This window comes from Scyliorhinus torazame, chromosome 5 (genome assembly GCF_047496885.1).
Source record: "Scyliorhinus torazame isolate Kashiwa2021f chromosome 5, sScyTor2.1, whole genome shotgun sequence".
NCBI lineage: Eukaryota > Metazoa > Chordata > Chondrichthyes > Carcharhiniformes > Scyliorhinidae > Scyliorhinus > Scyliorhinus torazame.
The window spans coordinates 212,331,681-212,337,990 of NC_092711.1; positions in this window are offsets into that span (position 1 = coordinate 212,331,681).

Here is a 6,310-nt window from a genome sequence, read left to right on the forward strand (position 1 = left end):
ACCGTTCCCTCTCACCGCTCCCTCACACCGCTCCCTCACACCGCTCCCTCTCACCGCGCTCTCACACCGCTCCCTCGCACCGCTCCCTCACACCGCTCCCTCGCACCGCTCCCTCACACCGCTCCCTCTCACCGATCCCTCGCACCGCTCCCTCACACCGCTCCCTCTCACCGCTCCCTCGCACCGCTCCCTCGCACCGCTCCCTCGCACCGCTCCCTCGCACCGCTCCCTCACACCGCTCCCTCACACCGCGCCCTCTCACCGCTCCCTCGCACCGCTCCCTCGCACCGCTCCCTCACACCGCTCCCTCTCACCGCTCCCTCGCACCGCTCCTTCACACCGCTCCCTAACACCGCTCCCTCACACCGGTTCCTCTCACCGGTCCCTCACACCTCTCCCTCATAGCGCTCCCTCACACCGCTCCCTCTCACCGCTCCCTCTCACCGCTCCCTCTCACCGCTCCCTCACACCGCTCCGTCACACCGCTCACTCACACCGCTCCCTCACACCGCTCCCTCACACCGCTCGCTCACACCCCTTCCTCACACCGCTCCCTCTCACCGCTCCCTCGCACCGCTCCCTCGCACCGCTCCCTCACACCGCTCCCTCTCACCGCGCTCTCACACCGCTCCCTCGCACCGCTCCCTCACACCGCTCCCTCTCACCGCTCCCTCTCACCGCTCCCTCACACCGCTCCCTCTCACCGCTCCCTCACACCGCTCCCTCACACCGCTCCCTCTCACCGCTCCCTCACACCGCTCCCTCTCACCGCGCTCTCACACCGCTCCCTCGCACCGCTCCCTCACACCGCTACATCTCACCGCTCCCTCGCACCGCTCCCTCTCACCGCTCCCTCACACCGCTCCCTCGCACCGCTCCCTCGCACCGCTCCCTCTCACCGCTCCCTCACACCGCTCCCTCACACCGCTCCCTCACACCGCTCCCTCACACCGCTCCCTCTCACCTCTCCCTCTCACCTCTCCCTCACACCGTTCCCTCTCACGACTCCCTCACACCGCTTCCTCGCACCGCTCCCTCACACCGCTCCCACACACCGCTCCCTCGCACCGCTCCCTCGCACCGCTCCATCGCACCGCTCCCTCTCACCGCTCCCTCGCACCGCTCCCTCACACCGCTCCCTCTCACCGCTCCCTCTCACCGGTCCCTCTCACCGCTCCCTCACACCGCTCCCTCGCACCGCTCCCTCGCACCGCTCCCTCTCACCGCTCCCTCGCACCGCTCCCTCTCACCGCTCCCTCTCACCGCTCCCTCTCACCGCTCCCTCTCGCCGCTCCCCTTCACCGCTCCCTCACACCGCTCCCTCACACTGCCCCCTCACACCGCTCCCTCACACCGCTCCCTCTCACCGCTCCCTCACACCGCTCCCACACACCGCTCTCTCTCGCCGCTCCCTCTCACCGCTCCCTCACACCGCTCCCTCTCACCGCTCCCTCACACCGCTCCCTCGCACCGCTCCCTCGCACCGGTCCCTCACACCGCTCCCTAACAACGCTCCCTCTCACCGCTCCCTCACACCGCTCCCTATCACCGCACTCTCACATCGCTCCCTCGCACCGCTCCCTCACACCGCTCCCTCTCACCGCTCCCTCTCACCGCTCCCTCACACCGCTCCCTCTCACCGCGCTCTCACACCGCTCCCTCTCACCGCTCCCTCTCACCGCTCCCTCACACCGCTCCCTCACACCGCTCCCTCACACCGCTCCCTCTCACCGCTCGCTCACACCGCTCCCTCACACCGCTCCCTCTCACCGCTCCCTCTCACCGCTCGCTCACACCGCTCCCTCACACCGCTCCCTCTCACCGCTCCCTCACACCGTTCGCTCACACCGCTTCCTCACACCGCTCCCTCACACCGCTCCCTCTCACCGCTCCCTCACACCGCTCCATCGCACCGCTCCCTCGCACCGCTCCCTCGCACCGCTCCCTCGCACCACTCCCTCACACCGCTCCCTCCCACCGCTCCCTCGCACCGCTCCCTCGCACCGCTCCCTCTCACCGCTCCCTCACACCGTTCCCTCTCACCGCTCCCTCGCACCGCTCTTTCGCACCGCTCCCTCACACCGCTCCCTCACACCGCTCCCTCACACCGCTCCCTCGCACCGCTCCCTCTCACCGCTCCCTCACACCGTTCCCTCTCACCGCTCCCTCACACCGCTCCCTCACACCGCTCCCTCTCACCGCGCTCTCACACCGCTCCCTCGCACCGCTCCCTCACACCGCTCCCTCTCACCGCTCCCTCTCACCGCTCCCTCACACCGCTCCCTCTCACCGCGCTCTCACACCGCTCCCTCGCACCGCTCCCTCACACCGCTCCCTCTCACCGATCCCTCGCACCGCTCCCTCACACCGCTCCCTCTCACCGCTCCCTCACACCGCTTCCTCTCACCGCTCCCTCGCACCGCTCCATCGCACCGCTCCCGCGCACCGCTCCCTCGCACCGCTCCCTCACACCGCTCCCTCTCACCGCGCTGTCACACCGCTCCCTCGCACCGCTCCCTCACACCGCTCCCTCTCACCGCTCCCTCGCACCGCTTCCTCTCACCGCTCCCTCACACCGCTCCCTCTCACCGCTCCCTCACACCGCTCCATCACACCGCTCCCTCACACCGCTCCCTCTCACCGCTCCCACACACCGCTCCCTCACACCGCTCCCTCACACCGCTCCCTCACACCGCTCACTCGCACCGCTCCCTCGCACCGCTCCCTCTCACCGCTCCCTCACACCGTTCCCTCTCACCGCTCCCTCTCACCGCTCCCTCACACCGTTCCCTCTCACCGCTCCCTCGCACCGCTCCCTCGCACCGCTCCCTCGCACCGCTCCCTCTCACCGCTCCCTCGCACCGCTCCCTCTCACCGCTCCCTCTCACCGCTCCCTCTCACCGCTCCCTCTCGCCGCTCCCCTTCACCGCTCCCTCACACCGCTCCCTCACACTGCCCCCTCACACCGCTCCCTCACACCGCTCCCTCTCACCGCTCCCTCACACCGCTCCCACACACCGCTCCCTCTCGCCGCTCCCTCTCACCGCTCCCTCACACCGCTCCCTCTCACCGCTCCCTCGCACCGCTCCCTCGCACCGTTCCCTCACACCGCTCCCTCGCAACGCTCACTCTCACCGCTCCCTCACACCGCTCCCTATCACCGCACTCTCACATCGCTCCCTCGCACCGCTCCCTCACACCGCTCCCTCTCACCGCTCCCTCTCACCGCTCCCTCACACCGCTCCCTCTCACCGCGCCCTCACACCGCTCCCTCGCACCGCTCCCTCACACCGCTCCCTCTCACCGCTCCCTCTCACCGCTCCCTCTCGCCGCTCCCCTTCACCGCTCCCTCACACCGCTCCCTCACACTGCCCCCTCACACCGCTCCCTCTCACCGATCCCTCACACCGCTCCCTCGCACCGCTCCCTCACACCGCTCCATCACACCTCTCCCTCTCACCGCTCCCTCGCACCACTCCCTCACACCGCTCCCTCTCACCGCTCCCTCGCACCGCTCCCTCTCACCGCTCCCTCACACCGCTTCCTCGCACCGCTCCCTCACTCCGCTCCCACACACCGCTCCCTTGCACCCCTCCCTCGCACCGCTCGCTCGCACCGCTCCCTCTCACCGCTCCCTCGCACCGCTCCCTCACACCGCTCCCTCTCACCGCTCCCTCTCACCGCTCCCTCGCACCGCTCCCTCACACTGCTCCCTCACACCGCTCCCTCGCACCGCTCCCTAACACCGCTCCCTCTCACCGCTCCCTCTCACCGCTCCCTCACACCGCTCCCTCACACAGCTCCCTCACACAGCTCCCTCACACCGCTCCCTCTCACCGCTCCCTCACAACGCTCCCTCTCGCCGCTCCCTCACACCGCCCCCTCACACCGCTCCCTCACACCGCTCCCTCTCACCGCTCCCTCACACCGCTCCCTCACACCGCTCCCTCTCACCGCTTCCTCTCACCGCTCCCTCACACCGCTCCCACACACCGTTCCCTCACACCCCTCCCTCTCACCGCTCCCTCTCACCGCCCCCTCACACCGCTCCCTCGCACCGCTCCCTCGCACCGCTCCCTCTCACCGCTCCCTTGCACCGCTCCCTCGCACCGCTCCTTCGCACCGCTCCCTCGCACCGCTCCCTCTCACCGCTCCCTCTCACCGCTCCCTCGCAGCGCTCCCTCACACCGCTCCCTCACACCGCTCCCACTCACCGCGCCCTCACACCGCTCCCTCACACCGCTCCCTCTCACCTCTCCCTCTCACCGCTCCCTCACACCGCTTCCTCACACCTCTCCCTCACACCATTCCCACGCACCGCTCCCTCGCACCGCTCCCTCGCACCGCTGCCTCGCACCGCTCCCTCACACCGCTCCCTCACACCGCTCCCTCTCACCGCGCTCTCACACCGCTCCCTCGCACCGCTCCCTCTCACCGATCCCTCACACCGCTCCCTCGCACCGCTCCCTCACACCGCTCCCTCGCACCGGTCCCTCACACCGCTCCCTCACACCGCTCCCTCTCACCGCTCCCTCACACCGCTCCCTCTCACCGCGCTCTCACACCGCTCCCTCGCACCGCTCCCTCACACCGCTCCCTCTCACCGCTCCCTCACACCGCTCCCTCGCACCGCTCCCTCACACCGCTCCCTCTCACCGCGCTCTCACACCGCTCCCTCGCACCGCTCCCTCACACCGCTCCCTCTCACCACGCTCTCACACCACGCTCTCACACCGCTCCCTCGCACCGCTCGCTCACACCGCTCCCTCTCACCGATCCCTCACACCGCTCCCTCGCACCGCTCCCTCACACCCCTCCCTCGCACCGGTCCCTCACACCGCTCCCTCACACCGCACCCTCTCACCGCTCCCTCTCAGCGCGCTCTCACACCGCTCCCTCGCACCGCTCCCTCGCACCGCTCCCTCGCACCGCTCCCTCGCACCGCTCCCTCACACCGCTCCCTCTCACCACGCTCTCGCACCGCTCCCTCGCACCGCTCCCTCACACCGCTCCCTCTCACCGCTCCCTCTCACCGCTCCCTCACACCGCTCCCTCTCACCGCGCTCTCACACCGCTCCCACACACCGCTCCCTCGCACCGCTCCCTCGCACCGCTCCATCGCACCGCTCCCTCTCACCGCTCCCTCACACCGCTCCCTCGCACCACTCCCTCACACCGCTCCCTCTCACCGCTCCCTCTCACCGCTCCCTCGCACCTCTCCCTCACACCGCTCCCTCACACCGCTCCCTCACACCGCTTCCTCTCACCGCTCCCTCTCACCGCTCCCTCTCACCGCTCCCTCTCACCGCTCCCACGCACCGCTCCCTCGCACCTCTCCCTCTCACCGCTCCCTCGCACCGCTCCCTCTCACCGCTCCCTCTCACCGCTCCCTCTCACCGCTCCCTCACACCGCTCCCACACACCGCTCTCTCTCGCCGCTCCCTCACACCGCTCCTTCGCACCGCTCCCTCACACCGCTCCCTCACACCGCTCCCTCACACCGCTCCCTCGCACCGCTCCCTCTCACCGCTCCCTCACACCGTTCCCTCTCACCGCTCCCTCACACCGCTCCCTCACACCGCTCCCTCTCACCGCGCTCTCACACCGCTCCCTCGCACCGCTCCCTCACACCGCTCCCTCTCACCGCTCCCTCTCACCGCTCCCTCACACCGCTCCCTCTCACCGCGCTCTCACACCGCTCCCTCGCACCGCTCCCTCACACCGCTCCCTCTCACCGATCCCTCGCACCGCTCCCTCACACCGCTCCCTCTCACCGCTCCCTCACACCGCTTCCTCTCACCGCTCCCTCGCACCGCTCCATCGCACCGCTCCCGCGCACCGCTCCCTCGCACCGCTCCCTCACACCGCTCCCTCACACCGCGCTCTCTCACCGCTCCCTCACACCGCTCCCTCGCACCGCTCCCTCACACCGCTCCCTCTCACCGCTCCCTCGCACCGCTCCTTCACACCGCTCCCTAACACCGCTCCCTCACACCGGTTCCTCCCACCGGTCCCTCACACCTCTCCCTCATAGCGCTCCCTAACACCACTCCCTCTCACCGCTCCCTCTCACCGCTCCCTCTCACCGCTCCCTCACACCGCTCCGTCACACCGCTCACTCACACCGCTCCCTCTCACCGCTCCCTCACACCGCTCGCTCACACCCCTTCCTCACACCGCTCCCTCTCACCGCTCCCTCGCACCGCTCCCTCGCACCGCTCCCTCACACCGCTCCCTCTCACCGCGCTCTCACACCGCTCCCTCGCACCGCTCCCTCACACCGCTCCCTCTCACCGCTCCCTCGCACCGC